The sequence below is a fragment of the Cervus elaphus genome, chromosome 18 (genome assembly GCF_910594005.1).
Source record: "Cervus elaphus chromosome 18, mCerEla1.1, whole genome shotgun sequence".
Lineage (NCBI taxonomy): Eukaryota > Metazoa > Chordata > Mammalia > Artiodactyla > Cervidae > Cervus > Cervus elaphus.
Genome location: NC_057832.1, coordinates 10,918,017 through 10,935,177, shown reverse-complemented (window position 1 = coordinate 10,935,177; position 17,161 = coordinate 10,918,017).

Below are 17,161 nucleotides of genomic sequence, written 5' to 3'. Positions count from 1 at the left end.
TCGAGGAGAATCCCGAGTTGTCCCTCGCAACTAGGCAGGAGTCCTGCCATCGCTGAACAAACACGTGTGTGGAAGGGCCATCCCCGTCGTAACTCGAGAATATACCCCAGGTTCCCGCCGCAACTCGAGAAAAACCATGAGACTTCCCCCTCGCCGCGAGATGAGGCCCGATTCCCCTGCAAGGCGTGCAGAGCAATTCCGTGTTGCACATCACACATGAAAGGAGCCTTGATTTCCTTGATGGCACTACAGAGAAACCCCAACAACACTGTTTCAAGGCTAGAGGGATCCTGAGGTCACTGTAGCAACAAGAAAGAGCTCCGTGGACCAAAAAGCAACTCGAGATGAGAGGTTTGTCCCTGGCTTCGACTCCAGAGGAATACCACCTTACCACAAGCACCTCAAGAGGAGGCTTCTCTTACCTCTAGGTATGTGAGAGGGACCCTGATTTTGCGGCCTCAAGTGGAATGGACACCTCGATGCCCTGACTCGAAATAAGGCCGGATATCCCTGCAGTGACTTGAATGCAGGCTCGTCTTGCATCTCCCAAGATGAAAGGATGTCTGAATCCCCTGTGGAGACCACAGACAAAGACCTAGTTCCCCACCTCATCGCGACCGGAGGCCTCACATCCTTTGAAAACTCCAGAGGTACGTGGAGATCAGTGCCTCCAAAGGAGACGATGCGTGACTCCTCGTGAAACTTGATAGGAGTCCCAGGATTCCTGTGGCACGTGGAAAGGGACCCTTGGTCTCCCGCCTCAGATGGAGAGGCGTCACAATTGCCCTGCCAAGCCTCGAGGAGAATCCCGAGTTGTCCCTCGCAACTAGGCAGGAGTCCTGACGTCGCTGAACAAACACGTGGGTGGAAGGGCTATCCCCGTCGTAACACAAAAATAAACCCCAGGTTCCCGCCGCAAGTCGAGTAAAACCATGAGACTTCCCCCTCGCCGCGAGATGACGCCCGATTCTCCTGCACTGCATGCAGAGCAATTCCGTGTTGCACATCAAACATGAAAGGAGCCTTGATTTCCATGATGGCACTCCAGAGAAACCCCAAGAATACTGTTTCAAGGCTAGAGGGATCCTGAGGTCACTGTAGCAACACGAAAGAGAATCGTGGACCAAAAATCAACTCGAGATGAGAGGTTAGTCCCTGGCTTCAACTCCAGAGGAATACCACCTTACCACAAGCACCTCAAGAGGAGGCTTCTCTCAGCTCTAGCTATGTGAGAGGGACCCTGAGTTTGCGCCCTCAAGTGGAATGGAAACCGCAATGCCCTGACGGGAAATAAGGCCGGATATCCCTGCAGTGACTTGAATGCAGGCTCGTCTTGCGTCTCCCAAGATGAAAGCATGTCTGAATTTCCTGTGGAGACCACAGAGAAAGACCTAGTTCCCCACCTCATCGCGACCAGAGTCCTCTCATCCTTTGAAAACTCCAGAGGTACGCGGAGATCAGTGCCTCCAAAGGAGACGATGGCTGACTACTCGTGAAACTTGATAGGAGTCCCAGGATTCCTGTGGCACGTGGAAAGGAACCCTTGGTTTCCCGCCTCACCTGTAGAGGCGTCCCAATTGCCCTGCCAAGCCTCGAGGAGAATCCCGAGTTGTCCCTCGCAACTAGGCAGGAGTCCTGACGACACTGAACAAACACGTGGGTTGAAGGGCCATCCCCGTCGTAACTCGAGAATATAGCCTAGGTTCTAGCCCGAAATCGAGAAAAACCATGAGACTTCCCCCTCGCCGCGAGATGAGGCCCGATTCCCCTACACTGCGTGCAGAGCAATTTCTTGTTGCACATCACACATGAAAGGAGCCTTGATTTCCTTCATGGCACTCCAGAGAAACCCCAAGAATACTGTTTCAAGGCTAGAGGGATCCTGAGGTCACTGTAGCAACACGAAAGAGCTCCGTGGACCAAAAATCAACTCGAGATGAGAGGTTAGTCCCTAACTTCGACTCGAGAGAAATACCAGCTTACCACAAGCACCTCAAGAGGAAGCTTCTCGCAGCTTTAGGTATGTGAGAGGAACCCTGAGTTTGCAGCCTCAAGTGGAATGGACACCGCGATGCCCAACTCGAAATAAGGCCGGATATCCCTGCAGTGACTTGAATGCAGGCTCGTCTTGCATCTCCCAAGACGAAAGGATGTCTGAATCCCCTGTGGAGACCACAGAGAAAGACCTAGTTCCCCACCTCATCGCGACCGGAGTCCTCACATCCTTTGAAAACTCCAGAGGTACGCGGAGATCAATGCCTCCAAAGCAGACGATGCCTGACTCCTCGTGAAACTTGATAGGAGTCCCAGGATTCCTGTGGCACGTGGAAAGGGACCCTTGGTCTCCCGCCTCAGCTGGAGAGGCGTCCCAATTGCCCTGCCAAGCCTCGAGGGAAATCCCGAGTTGTCCCTCGCAACTAGGCAGGAGTCCTGACGTCGCTGAACAAACACGTGTGTGGAAGGGCCATCCCAGTCGTAGCTCGAGAATATACCCCAGGTTCCCGCCGCAACTCGAGAAAAACCATGAGACTTCCCCCTCGCCGTGAGATGAGGCCCGATTCCCCTGCACTGCATGCAGAGCAATTCCGTGCTGCACATCACACATGAAAGGATCCTTGATTTCCTTGATGGCACTCCAGAGAAACCCCAAGAACACTGTTTCAAGGCTAGAGGGATCCTGAAGTCACTGTAGCAACACGAAAGAGCTCCGTGGGCCAACAATCAACTCGAGATGAGAGGTTAGTCCCTGGCTTCGACTCCAGAGGAATACCACCTTACCACAAGCACCTCAAGAGGAGGCTTCTCTCAGCTCTAGGTATGTGAGAGGGACCCTGAGTTTGCGGCCTCAAGTGGAATGGACACCGCGATGCCCTGACTCGAAATAAGGCCGGATATCCCTGCAGTGACTTGAATGCAGGCTCGTCTTGCATCTCCCAAGACGAAAGGATGTCTGAATCCCCTGTGGAGACCACAGAGAAAGACCTAGTTCCCCACCTCATCGTGACCGGACGCCTCACATCCTTTGAAAACTCCAGAGGTACGCTGAGATCAGTGCCTCCAAAGGAGACGATGCCTGACTCCTCGTGAAACTTGATAGGAGTCCCAGGATTCCTGGGGCACGTGGAAAGGGACCCTTGGTCTCCCTCCTCGGCTGGAGAGGCGTCCCAATTTCCCTGCCAAGCCTCGAGGAGAATCCCGAGTTGTCCCTCGCAACTAGGCAGGAGTCCTGCCATCGCTGAACAAACACGTGTGTAGAAGGGCCATCCCAGTCGTAACTCGAGAATATACCCCAGGTTCCCGCCGCAACTCGAGAAAAACCATGAGACTTCCCCCTCGCCGCGAGATGCGGCCTGATTCCCCTGCACTGTGTGCAGAGCAATTCCGTGTTGCACATCACACATGAAAGGAGCCTTGATTTCCTTGATGGCACTCCAGAGAAACCCCAAGAACACTGTTTCAAGGCTAGAGAGATCCTGAGGTCACTGTAGCAACACGAAAGAGCTCCGTGGACCAAAAATCAATTCGAGATGAGAGGGTAGTCCCTGGCTTCGACTCCAGAGGAATCCCACCTTACCACAACACCTCAAGAGGAGGCTTCTCTCAGCTCTAGGTATGTGAGAGGGACCCTGAGTTTGCGGCCTCAAGTGGAATGGACACCGCGATGCCCTGACTCGAAATAAGGCCGGATATCCCTGCAGTGACTTGAATGCAGGCTCGTCTTGCATCTCCCAAGATGAAAGGATGTCTGAATCCCCTGTGGAGACCACAGAGAAAGACCTAGTTCCCCACCTCATCTCGACTGGAGGCCTCACATCCTTTGAAAACTCCAGAGGTACGCGGAGGTCAGTGCCTCCAAAGGAGACGATGCCTGACTCCTCGTGAAACTTGATAGGAGTCCCAGGATTCCTGTGACACCTGGAAAGGGAAACTTGGTCTCCCGCCTCAGCTGGAGAGGCGTCCCAATTGCCCTGCCAAGCCTCGAGGAGAATCCCGAGTTGTCCCTCGCAACTAGGCAGGAGTGCTGACGTCGCTGAACAAACACGTGTGTGGAAGGGCCATCCCCGTCGTAACTCGAGAAAATACCCCAGGTTCCCGCCGCAACTAGAGAAAAACCATGAGACTTCCCCCTTGCCGCGAGATGAGGCCCGATTCCCCTGCACTGCGTGCAGAGCAATTCCGTGTTGCACATCACACATGAAAGGAGCCTTGATTTCCTTGATGGCACTCCAGAGAAACCCCAAGAACACTGTTTCAAGGCTAGAGGGATCCTGAGGTCACTGTAGCAACACGAAAGAGCTCCGTGGACCAAAAATCAACTCGAGATGAGAGGGTGGTCCCTGGCTTCGACTCCAGAGGAATACCACCTTACCACAAGCACCTCAAGAGGAGGCTTCTCTCAGCTCTAGGTATGTGAGAGGGACCCTGATTTTGCGGCCTCAAGTGGAATGAACACCGCGATGCCCTGACTCGAAATAAGGCCGGTTATCCCTGCAGTGACTTGAATGCAGGCTCGTCTTGCATCTCCCAAGATGAAAGGATGTCTGAATCCCCTGTGGAGACCACAGAGAAAAACCTAGTTCCCCACCTCATCTCGACCGGAGGCCTCACATCCTTTGAAAACTCCAGAGGTACGCGGAGGTCAGTGCCTCCAAAGGAGACGATGCCTGACTCCTCGTGAAACTTGATAGGAGTCCCAGGATTCCTGTGACACGTGGAAAGGGACACTTGGTTTCCCGCCTCAGCTGGAGAGGCGTCTCAATTGCCCTGCCAAGCCTCGAGGAGAATCCCGAGTTGTCCCTCGCAACTAGGCAGGAGTCCTGACGTCGCTGAACAAACAAGTGTGTGGAAGGGCCATCCCCGACGTAACTCGAGAATATACCCCAGGTTCCCGCCGCAACTCGAGAAAAACCATGAGACTTCCCCCTCGCCGCGAGATGAGGCCCGATTCCCCTGCACTGCGTGCAGAGCAATTCCGTGTTGCACATCAAACATGAAAGGATCCTTGATTTCCTTGATGGCACTCCAGAGAAACCCCAGGAACACTGTTTCAAGGCTAGAGGAATTCTGAGGTCACTGTAGCAACACGAAAGAGCTCCGTGGACCAAAAATCAACTCGAGATGAGAGGTTAGTCCCTGGCTTCGACTCTAGAGGAATACCACCTTACCACAAGCACCTCAAGAGGAGGCTTCTCTCAGCTCTAGGTATGTGAGAGGGACCCTGAGTTTGCGGCCTCAAGTGGAATGGACACCGCGATGCCCTTACTCGAAATAAGGCCGGATATCCCTGCAGTGACTTGAATGCAGGCTCGTCTTGCATCTCCCAAGACGAAAGGATGTCTGAATCCCGTGTGGAGACCACAGAGAAAGACCTAGTTCCCCACCTCATCGCAACTGGAGGCCTCACATCCTTTGAAAACTTCAGAGGTACGCGGAGATCAGTGCCTCCAAAGGAGACGATGCCTGACTCCTCGTGAAACTTGATAGGAGTCCCAGGATTCCTGTGCACGTGGAAAGGGACCCTTGGTCTCGGCCTCAGCTGGAGAGGCGTCTCAATTGCCCTGCCAAGCCTCGAGGAGAATCCCGAGTTGTCCCTCACAACTAGGCAGGAGTCCTGCCGTCGCTGAACAAACACGTGGGTGGAAGGGCCATTCCCGTTGTAACTCGAGAATATACCCCAGGTTCCCGCCGCAACTCGAGAAAAACCATGAGACTTTCCCCTCGGCGCGAGATGAGGCCCGATTCCCCTGCACTGCGTGCAGAGCAATTCGGAGTTGCACATCACACATGAAAGGAGCCTTGATTTCCTTAATGGCACTCCAGAGAAACCCCAAGAACACTGTTTCAAGGGTAGAGGGATCCTGAGGTCACTGTAGCAACACGAAAGATCTCCGTGGAATAAAAATCAACTCGAGATGAGAGGTTAGTCCCTGGCTTCGACTCCAGAGGAATACCACCTTACCACAAGAACCTCAAGAGGAGGCTTCTCTCAGCTCTAGGTATGTGAGAGGGACCCTGAGTTTGCGGCCTCAAGTGGAATGGACACCGTGATGCCCTGACTCGAAATAAGGCCGGATATCCCTGCAGTGACTTGAATGCAGGCTCGTCTTGCATCTCCCAAGATGAAAGGATGTCTGAATCCCCTGTGGAGAACACAGAGAAAAACCTAGTTCCCCACCTCATCTCGACCGGAGGCCTCACATCCTTTGAAAACTCCAGAGGTACGCGGAGGTCAGTGCCTCCAAAGGAGACGATGCCTGACTCCTCGTGAAACTTGATAGGAGTCCCAGGATTCCTGTGACACGTGGAAAGGGACACTTGGTCTCCCGCCTCAGCTGGAGAGGCGTCCCAATTGCCCTGCCAAGCCTCGAGGTGAATCCCGAGTTGTCCCTCGCAACTAGGCAGGAGTCCTGACGTCGCTGAACAAACACGTGTGTGGAAGGGCCATCCCATCGTAACTCGAGAAAATACCCCAGGTTCCCGCCGCAACTCGAGAAAAACCATGAGACTTCCCCCTCGCCGCGAGATGAGGCCCGATTCCCCTGCACTGCGTGCAGAGCAATTCCGTGTTGCACATCACACATGAAAGGATCCTTGATTTCCTTGATGGCACTCCAGAGAAACCCCAAGAACACTGTTTCAAGGCTAGAGGGATCCTGAGGTCACTGTAGCCACACGAAAGAGCTCCGGGGACCAAAAATCAACTCGAGATGAGAGGGTGGTCCCTGGCTTCGACTCCAGAGGAATACCACCTTACCACAAGCACCTCAAGAGGAGGCTTCTCTCAGCTCTAGGTATGTGAGAGGGACCCTGAGTTTGCGGCCTCAAGTGGAATGGACACCGCGATGCCCTTACTCGAAATAAGGCCGGATATCCCTGCAGTGACTTGAATGCAGGCTCGTCTTGCATCTCCCAAGACGAAAGGATGTCTGAATCCCCTGTGGAGACCACAGAGAAAGACCTAGTTCCCCACCTCATCGCAACCGGAGGCCTCACATCCTTTGAAAACTTCAGAGGTACGCGGAGATCAGTGCCTCCAAAGGAGACGATGCCTGACTCCTCGTGAAACTTGATAGGAGTCCCAGGATTCCTGTGACACGTGGAAAGGGACACTCGGTCTAACGCCTCAGCTGGAGAGGCGTCCCAATTGCCCTGCCAAGCCTCGAGGAGAATCCCGAGTTGTCCCTCGCAACTAGGCAGGAGTCCTGCCGTCGCTGAACAAACGCGTGTCTGGAAGGGCCATCCCCGTCGTAACTCGAGAATATACCCCAGGTTCCCGCCGCAACTCGAGAAAAACCATGAGACTTCCCCATCGCCGCGAGATGAGGCCTGATTCCCCTGCCCTGCGTGCAGAGCAATTCCGTGTTGCACATCACACATGAAAGGAGCCTTGATTTCCTTGATGGCACTCCAGAGAAACCCCAAGAACACTGTTTCAAGGCTAGAGGGATCCTGAGGTCACTGTAGCCACACGAAAGAGCTCCGTGGACCAAAAATCAACTCGAGATGAGAGGGTAGTCCCTGGCTTCGACTCCAGAGGAATACCACCTTACCACAAGCACCTCAAGAGGAGGCTTCTCTCAGCTCTAGGTATGTGAGAGGGACCCTGATTTTGCGGCCTCAAGTGGAATGAACACCGCGATGCCCTGACTCGAAATAAGGCCGGTTATCCCTGCAGTGACTTGAATGCAGGCTCGTCTTGCATCTCCCAAGATGAAAGGATGTCTGAATCCCCTGTGGAGACCACAGAGAAAAACCTAGTTCCCCACCTCATCTCGACCGGAGGCCTCACATCCTTTGAAAACTCCAGAGGTACGCGGAGGTCAGTGCCTCCAAAGGAGACGATGCCTGACTCCTCGTGAAACTTGATAGGAGTCCCAGGATTCCTGTGACACGTGGAAAGGGACACTTGGTCTCCCGCCTCAGCTGGAGAGGCGTCTCAATTGCCCTGCCAAGCCTCGAGGAGAATCCCGAGTTGTCCCTCGCAACTAGGCAGGAGTCCTGACGTCGCTGAACAAACAAGTGTGTGGAAGGGCCATCCCCGACGTAACTCGAGAATATACCCCAGGTTCCCGCCGCAACTCGAGAAAAACCATGAGACTTCCCCCTCGCCGCGAGATGAGGCCCGATTCCCCTGCACTGCGTGCAGAGCAATTCCGTGTTGCACATCAAACGTGAAAGGATCCTTGATTTCCTTGATGGCACTCCAGAGAAACCCCAAGAACACTGTTTCAAGGCTAGAGGGATTCTGAGGTCACTGTAGCAACACGAAAGAGCTCCGTGGACCAAAAATCAACTCGAGATGAGAGGTTAGTCCCTGGCTTCGACTCTAGAGGAATACCACCTTACCACAAGCACCTCAAGAGGAGGCTTCTCTCAGCTCTAGGTATGTGAGAGGGACCCTGAGTTTGCGGCCTCAAGTGGAATGGACACCGCGATGCCCTTACTCGAAATAAGGCCGGATATCCCTGCAGTGACTTGAATGCAGGCTCGTCTTGCATCTCCCAAGACGAAAGGATGTCTGAATCCCCTGTGGAGACCACAGAGAAAGACCTAGTTCCCCACCTCATCGCAACTGGAGGCCTCACATCCTTTGAAAACTTCAGAGGTACGCGGAGATCAGTGCCTCCAAAGGAGACGATGCCTGACTCCTCGTGAAACTTGATAGGAGTCCCAGGATTCCTGTGCACGTGGAAAGGGACCCTTGGTCTCGGCCTCAGCTGGAGAGGCGTCTCAATTGCCCTGCCAAGCCTCGAGGAGAATCCCGAGTTGTCCCTCGCAACTAGGCAGGGGTCCTGACGGCGCTGAAGAAACACGTGGGTGGAAGGGCTATACCCGTCGTAACTCGAGAATATACCCCAGGTTCCCGCCGCAACTCGAGAAAAACCATGAGACTTTCCCCTCGGCGCGAGATGAGGACCGATTCCCCTGCACTGCGTGCAGAGCAATTCCGTGTTGCACATCACACATGAAAGGAGCCTTGATTTCCTTAATGGCACTCCAGAGAAACCCCAAGAACACTGTTTCAAGGGTAGAGGGATCCTGAGGTCACTGTAGCAACACGAAAGATCTCCGTGGAATAAAAATCAACTCGAGATGAGAGGTTAGTCCCTGGCTTCGACTCCAGAGGAATACCACCTTACCACAAGCACCTCAAGAGGAGGCTTCTCTCAGCTCTAGGTATGTGAGAGGGACCCTGATTTTGCGGCCTCAAGTGGAATGGACACTGCGATGCCCTGACCCAAAATAAGGCCGGATATCCCTGCAGTGACTTGAATGCAGGCTTGTCTTGCATCTCCCAAGATGAAAGGATGTCTGAATCCCCTGTGGAGACCACAGAGAAAGACCTAGTTCCCCACCTCATGGCGACCGGAGGCCTCACATCCTTTGAAAACTCCAGAGGTACGCGGAGATCAGTGCCTCCAAAGGAGACGATGCCTGACTCCTCGTGAAACTTGATAGGAGTCCCAGGATTCCTGTGACACGTGGAAAGGGACACTTGGTCTAACGCCTCAGCTGGAGAGGCGTCCCAATTGCCCTGCCAATCCTCGAGGAGAATCCCGAGTTGTCCCTCGCAACTAGGCAGGAGTCCTGACGTCGCTGAACAAACACGTGTCTGGAAGGGCCATCCCCGACGTAACTCGAGAATATACCCCAGGTTCCCGCCGCAACTCGAGAAAAACCATGAGACGTCCCCATCGCCGCGAGATGAGGCCTGATTCCCCTGCACTGCGTGCAGAGCAATTCCGTGTTGCACATCACACATGAAAGGAGCCTTGATTTCCTTGATGGCACTCCAGAGAAACCCCAAGAACACTGTTTCAAGGCTAGAGGGATCCTGAGGTCACTGTAGCCACACGAAAGAGCTCCGTGGACCAAAAATCAACTCGAGATGAGAGGGTAGTCCCTGGCTTCGACTCCAGAGGAATACCACCTTACCACAAGCACCTCAAGAGGAGGCTTCTCTCAGCTCTAGGTATGTGAGAGGGACCCTGAGTTTGCGGCCTCAAGTGGAATGGACACCGCGATGCCCTGACTCGAAATAAGGCCGGATATCCCTGCAGTGACTTGAATGCAGGCTCGTCTTGCATCTCCCAAGATGAAAGGATGTCTGAATCCCCTGTGGAAAACACAGAGAAAAACCTAGTTCCCCACCTCATTTCGACCGGAGGCCTCACATCCTTTGAAAACTCCAGAGGTACGCGGAGGTCAGTGCCTCCAAAGGAGACGATGCCTGACTCCTCGTGAAACTTGATAGGAGTCCCAGGATTCCTGTGACACGTGGAAAGGGACACTTGGTCTCCCGCCTCAGATGGAGAGGCGTCCCAATTGCCCTGCCAAGCCTCGAGGTGAATCCCGAGTTGTCCCTCGCAACTAGGCAGGAGTCCTGACGTCGCTGAACAAACACGTGTGTGGAAGGGCCATCCCCGTCGTAACTCGAGAAAATACCCCAGGTTCCCGCCGCAACTCGAGAAAAACCATGAGACTTCCCCCTCGCCGCGAGATGAGGCCCGATTCCCCTGCACTGCGTGCAGAGCAATTCCGTGTTGCACATCACACATGAAAGGAGCCTTGATTTCCTTGATGGCACTCCAGAGAAACCCCAAGAACACTGTTTCAAGGCTAGAGGGATCCTGAGGTCACTGTAGCCACACGAAAGAGCTCCGGGGACCAAAAATCAACTCGAGATGTGAGGGTGGTCCCTGGCTTCGACTTCAGAGGAATACCACCTTACCACAAGCACCTCAAGAGGAGGCTTCTCTCAGCTCTAGGTATGTGAGAGGGACCCTGAGTTTGCGGCCTCAAGTGGAATGGACACCGCGATGCCCTTACTCGAAATAAGGCCGGATATCCCTGCAGTGACTTGAATGCAGGCTCGTCTTGCATCTCCCAAGACGAAAGGATGTCTGAATCCCCTGTGGAGACCACAGAGAAAGACCTAGTTCCCCACCTCATCGCAACCGGAGGCCTCACATCCTTTGAAAACTTCAGAGGTACGCGGAGATCAGTGCCTCCAAAGGAGACGATGCCTGACTCCTCGTGAAACTTGATAGGAGTCCCAGGATTCCTGTGACACGTGGAAAGGGACACTCGGTCTAACGCCTCAGCTGGAGAGGCGTCCCAATTGCCCTGCCAAGCCTCGAGGAGAATCCCGAGTTGTCCCTCGCAACTAGGCAGGAGTCCTGCCGTCGCTGAACAAACACGTGTCTGGAAGGGCCATCCCCGACGTAACTCGAGAATATACCCCAGGTTCCCGCCGCAACTCGAGAAAAACCATGAGACTTCCCCATCGCCGCGAGATGAGGCCTGATTCCCCTGCCCTGCGTGCAGAGCAATTCCGTGTTGCACATCACACATGAAAGGAGCCTTGATTTCCTTGATGGCACTCCAGAGAAACCCCAAAAACACTGTTTCAAGGCTAGAGGGATCCTGAGGTCACTGTAGCCACACGAAAGAGCTCCGTGGACCAAAAATCAACTCGAGATGAGAGGGTAGTCCCTGGCTTCGACTCCAGAGGAATACCACCTTACCACAAGCACCTCAAGAGGAGGCTTCTCTCAGCTCTAGGTATGTGAGAGGGACCCTGATTTTGCGGCCTCAAGTGGAATGAACACCGCGATGCCCTGACTCGAAATAAGGCCGGTTATCCCTGCAGTGACTTGAATGCAGGCTCGTCTTGCATCGCCCAAGATGAAAGGATGTCTGAATCCCCTGTGGAGACCACAGAGAAAAACCTAGTTCCCCACCTCATCTCGACCGGAGGCCTCACATCCTTTGAAAACTCCAGAGGTACGCGGAGGTCAGTGCCTCCAAAGGAGACGATGCCTGACTCCTCGTGAAACTTGATAGGAGTCCCAGGATTCCTGTGACACGTGGAAAGGGACCCTTGGTCTCGGCCTCAGCTGGAGAGGCGTCTCAATTTCCCTGCCAAGCCTCGAGGAGAATCCCGAGTTGTCCCTCGCAACTAGGCCGGAGTCCTGCCGTCGCTGAACAAACACGTGGGTGGAAGGGCCATCCCCGTTGTAACTCGAGAATATATCCCAGGTTCCCGCCGCAACTCGAGAAAAACCATTAGACTTTCCCCTCGCCGCGAGATGAGGCCCGATTCACCTGCACTGCGTGCAGAGCAATTCCGTGTTGCACATCACACATGAAAGGAGCCTTGATTTCCTTAATGGCACTCCAGAGAAACCCCAAGAACACTGTTTCAACGCTAGAGGGATCCTGAGGTCACTGTAGCAACACGAAAGATCTCCGTGGAATAAAAATCAACTCGAGATGAGAGGTTAGTCCCTGGCTTCGACTCCAGAGGAATACCACCTTACCACAAGCACCTCAAGAGGAGGCTTCTCTCAGCTCTAGGTATGTGAGAGGGACCCTGATTTTGCGGCCTCAAGTGGAATGGACACTGCGATGCTCTGACGCGAAATAAGGCCGGATATCCCTGCAGTGACTTGAATGCAGGCTGGTCTTGCATTTCCCAAGATGAAAGTATGTCTGAATCCCCTGTGGAGACCTCAGAGAAAGACCTAGTTCCCCACCTCATGGCGACCGGAGGCCTCACATCCTTTGAAAACTCCAGAGGTACGCGGAGATCAGTGCCTCCAAAGGAGACGATGCCTGACTCCTCGTGAAACTTGATAGGAGTCCCAGGATTCCTGTGACACGTGGAAAGGGACACTTGATGTAACGCCTCAGCTGGAGAGGCGTCCCAATTGCCCTGCCAAGCCTCGAGGAGAATCCCGAGTTGTCCCTCGCAAGTAGGCAGGAGTCCTGACGTCGCTGAACAAACACGTGTGTGGAAGGGCCATCCCCGTCGTAACTCGAGAAAATACCCCAGGTTCCCGCCGCAACTCGAGAAAAACCATGAGACTTCCCCCTCGCCGCGAGATGAGGCCCGATTCCCCTGCACTGCGTGCAGAGCAATTCCGTGTTGCACATCACACATGAAAGGAGCCTTGATTTCCTTGATGGCACTCCAGAGAAACCCCAAGAACACTGTTTCAAAGCTAGACGGATCCTGAGGTCACTGTAGCCACACGAAAGAGCTCCGTGGACCAAAAATCAACTCAAGATGAGAGGGTAGTCCCTGGCTTCGACTCCAGAGGAATACCACCTTACCACAAGCATCTCAAGAGGAGGCTTCTCTCAGCTCTAGGTATGTGAGAGGGACCCTGAGTTTGCGGCCTCAAGTGGAATGGACACTGCGATGCCCTGACCCAAAATAAGGCCGGATATCCCTGCAGTGACTTGAATGCAGGCTTGTCTTGCATCTCCCAAGATGAAAGGATGTCTGAATCCCCTGTGGAGACCACAGAGAAAGACCTAGTTCCCCACCTCATGGCGACCGGAGGCCTCACATCCTTTGAAAACTCCAGAGGTACGCGGAGATCAGTGCCTCCAAAGGAGACGATGCCTGACTCCTCGTGAAACTTGATAGGAGTCCCAGGATTCCTGTGACACGTGGAAAGGGACACTTGGTCTAACGCCTCAGCTGGAGAGGCGTCCCAAATGCCCTGCCAAGCCTCGAGGAGAATCCCGACTTGTCCCTCGCAACTAGGCAGGAGTCCTGACGTCGCTGAACAAACACGTGTCTGGAAGGGCCATCCCCGACTTAACTCGAGAATATATCCCAGGTTCCCGCCGCAACTCGAGAAAAACCATGAGACTTCCCCATCTCCGCGAGATGAGGCCTGATTCCCCTGCACTGCGTGCAGAGCAATTTCGTGTTGCACATCACACATGAAAGGAGCCTTGATTTCCTTGATGGCACTCCAGAGAAACCCCAAGAACACTGTTTCAAGGCTAGAGGGATCCTGAGGTCACTGTAGCAACACGAAAGAGCTCCGTGGACCAAAAATCAACTCGAGATGAGAGGGTAGTCCCTGGCTTCGACTCCAGAGGAATACCACCTTACCACAAGCACCTCAAGAGGAGGCTTCTCTCAGCTCTAGGTATGTGAGAGGGACCCTGAGTTTGCGGCCTCAAGTGGAATGGACACCGCGATGCCCTGACTCGAAATAAGGCCGGATATCCCTGCAGTGACTTGAATGCAGGTTCGTCTTGCATCTCCCAAGATGAAAGGATGTCTGAATCCCCTGTGGAGACCACAGAGAAAAACCTAGTTCCCCACCTCATTTCGACCGGAGGCCTCACATCCTTTGAAAACTCCAGAGGTACGCGGAGGTCAGTGCCTCCAAAGGAGACGATGCCTGACTCCTCGTGAAACTTGATAGGAGTCCCAGGATTCCTGTGACACGTGGAAAGGGACACTTGGTCTCCCGCCTCAGCTGGAGAGGCGTCCCAATTGCCCTGCCAAGCCTCGAGGAGAATCCCGAGTTGTCCCTCGCAACTAGGCAGGAGTCCTGACGTCACTGAACAAACACGTGTGTGAAAGGGCCATCCCCGTCGTAACTCGAGAAAATACCCCAGGTTCCCGCCGCAACTCGAGAAAAACCATGAGACTTCCCCCTCGCCGCGAGATGAGGCCCGATTCCTCTGCACTGCGTGCAGAGCAATTCCGTGTTGCACATCACACATGAAAGGAGCCTTGATTTCCTTGATGGCACTCCAGGGAAACCCCAAGAACACTGTTTCAAAGCTAGAGGGATCCTGAGGTCACTGTAGCCACACGAAAGAGCTCCGTGGACCAAAAATCAACTCAAGATGAGAGGGTAGTCCCTGGCTTCGACTCCAGAGGAATACCACCTTACCACAAGCATCTCAAGAGGAGGCTTCTCTCAGCTCTAGGTATGTGAGAGGGACCCTGAGTTTGCGGCCTCAAGTGGAATGGACACTGCGATGCCCTGACTCGAAATAAGGACGGATATCCCTGCAGTGACTTGAATGCAGGCTCGTCTTGCATCTCCCAAGATGAAAGGATGTCTGAATCCCCTGTGGAGACCACAGAGAAATACCTAGTTCCCCACCTCATGGCGACCGGAGGCCTCACATCCTTTGAAAACTCCAGAGGTACACGGAGATCAGTGCCTCCAAAGGAGACGATGCCTGACTCCTCGTGAAACTTGATAGGAGTCCCAGGATTCCTGTGAAACGTGGAAAGGGACACTTGGTCTAACGCCTCAGCTGGAGAGGCGTCCCAAATGCCCTGCCAAGCCTCGAGGAGAATCCCGACTTGTCCCTCGCAACTAGGCAGGAGTCCTGACGTCGCTGAACAAACACGTGTCTGGAAGGGCCATCCCCGACTTAACTCGAGAATATATCCCAGGTTCCCGCCGCAACTCGAGAAAAACCATGAGACTTCCCCATCGCCGCGAGATGAGGCCTGATTCCCCTGCACTGCGTGCAGAGCAATTTCGTGTTGCACATCACACATGAAAGGAGCCTTGATTTCCTTGATGGCACTCCAGAGAAACCCCAAGAACACTGTTTCAAGGCTAGAGGGATCCTGAGGTCACTGAAGCAACACGAAAGAGCTCCGTGGACCAAAAATCAACTCGAGATGAGAGGGTAGTCCCTGGCTTCGACTCCAGAGGAATACCACCTTACCACAAGCACCTCAAGAGGAGGCTTCTCTCAGCTCTAGGTATGTGAGAGGGACCCTGAGTTTGCGGCCTCAAGTGGAATGGACACCGCGATGCCCTGACCCAAAATAAGGCCGGATATCCCTGCAGTGACTTGAATGCAGGCTCGTCTTGCATCTCCCAAGATGAAAGGATGTCTGAATCCCCTGTGGAGACCACAGAGAAAAACCTAGTTCCCCACCTCATCTCGACCGGAGGCCTCACATCCTTTGAAAACTCCAGAGGTACGCGGAGATCAGTGCCTCCAAAGGAGACGATGCCTGACTCCTCGTGAAACTTGATAGGAGTCCCAGGATTCCTGTGGCACGTGGAAAGGGACCCGTGGTCTCCCGCCTCAGCTGGAGAGGCGTCCCAATTGCCCTGCCAAGCCTCGAGGAGAATCCCGAGTTGTCCCTCGCAACTAGGCAGGAGTCCTGCCGTCGCTGAACAAACACGTGGGTGGAAGGGCCATCCTCGTTGTAACTCGAGAATATACCCCAGGTTCCCGCCGCAACTCGAGAAAAACCATGAGACTTTCCCCTCGCCGCGAGATGAGGCCCGATTCCCCTGCACTGCGTGCAGAGCAATTCCGTGTTGCACATCACACATGAAAGGAGCCTTGATTTCCTTGCTGGCACTCCAGAGAAACCCCAAGAACACTGTTTCAAGGCTAGAGGGATCCTGAAGTCACTGTAGCAACACGAAAGAGCTCCGTGGGCCAACAATCAACTCGAGATGAGAGGGTAGTCCCTGGCTTCGACTCCAGAGGAATACCACCTTACCACAAGCACCTCAAGAGGAGGCTTCTCTCAGCTCTAGGTATGTGAGAGGGACCCTGAGTTTGCGGCCTCAAGTGGAATGGACACCGCGATGCCCTGACTCGAAATAAGGCCGGATATCCCTGCAGTGACTTGAATGCAGGCTCGTCTTGCATCTCCCAAGATGAAAGGATGTCTGAATCCCCTGTGGAGACCACAGAGAAAGACCTAGTTCCCCACCTCATCTCGACTGGAGGCCTCACATCCTTTGAAAACTCCAGAGGTACGCGGAGGTCAGTGCCTCCAAAGGAGACGATGCCTGACTCCTCGTGAAACTTGATAGGAGTCCCAGGATTCCTGTGACACCTGGAAAGGGAAACTTGGTCTCCCGCCTCAGCTGGAGAGGCGTCCCAATTGCCCTGCCAAGCCTCGAGGAGAATCCCGAGTTGTCCCTCGCAACTAGGCAGGAGTGCTGACGTCGCTGAACAAACACGTGTGTGGAAGGGCCATCCCCGTCGTAACTCGAGAAAATACCCCAGGTTCCCGCCGCAACTCGAGAAAAACCATGAGACTTCCCCCTTGCCGCGAGATGAGGCCCGATTCCCCTGCACTGCGTGCAGAGCAATTCCGTGTTGCACATCACACATGAAAGGAGCCTTGATTTCCTTGATGGCACTCCAGAGAAACCCCAAGAACACTGTTTCAAGGCTAGAGGGATCCTGAGGTCACTGTAGCAACACGAAAGAGCTCCGTGGACCAAAAATCAACTCGAGATGAGAGGGTGGTCCCTGGCTTCGACTCCAGAGGAATACCACCTTACCACAAGCACCTCAAGAGGAGGCTTCTCTCAGCTCTAGGTATGTGAGAGGGACCCTGATTTTG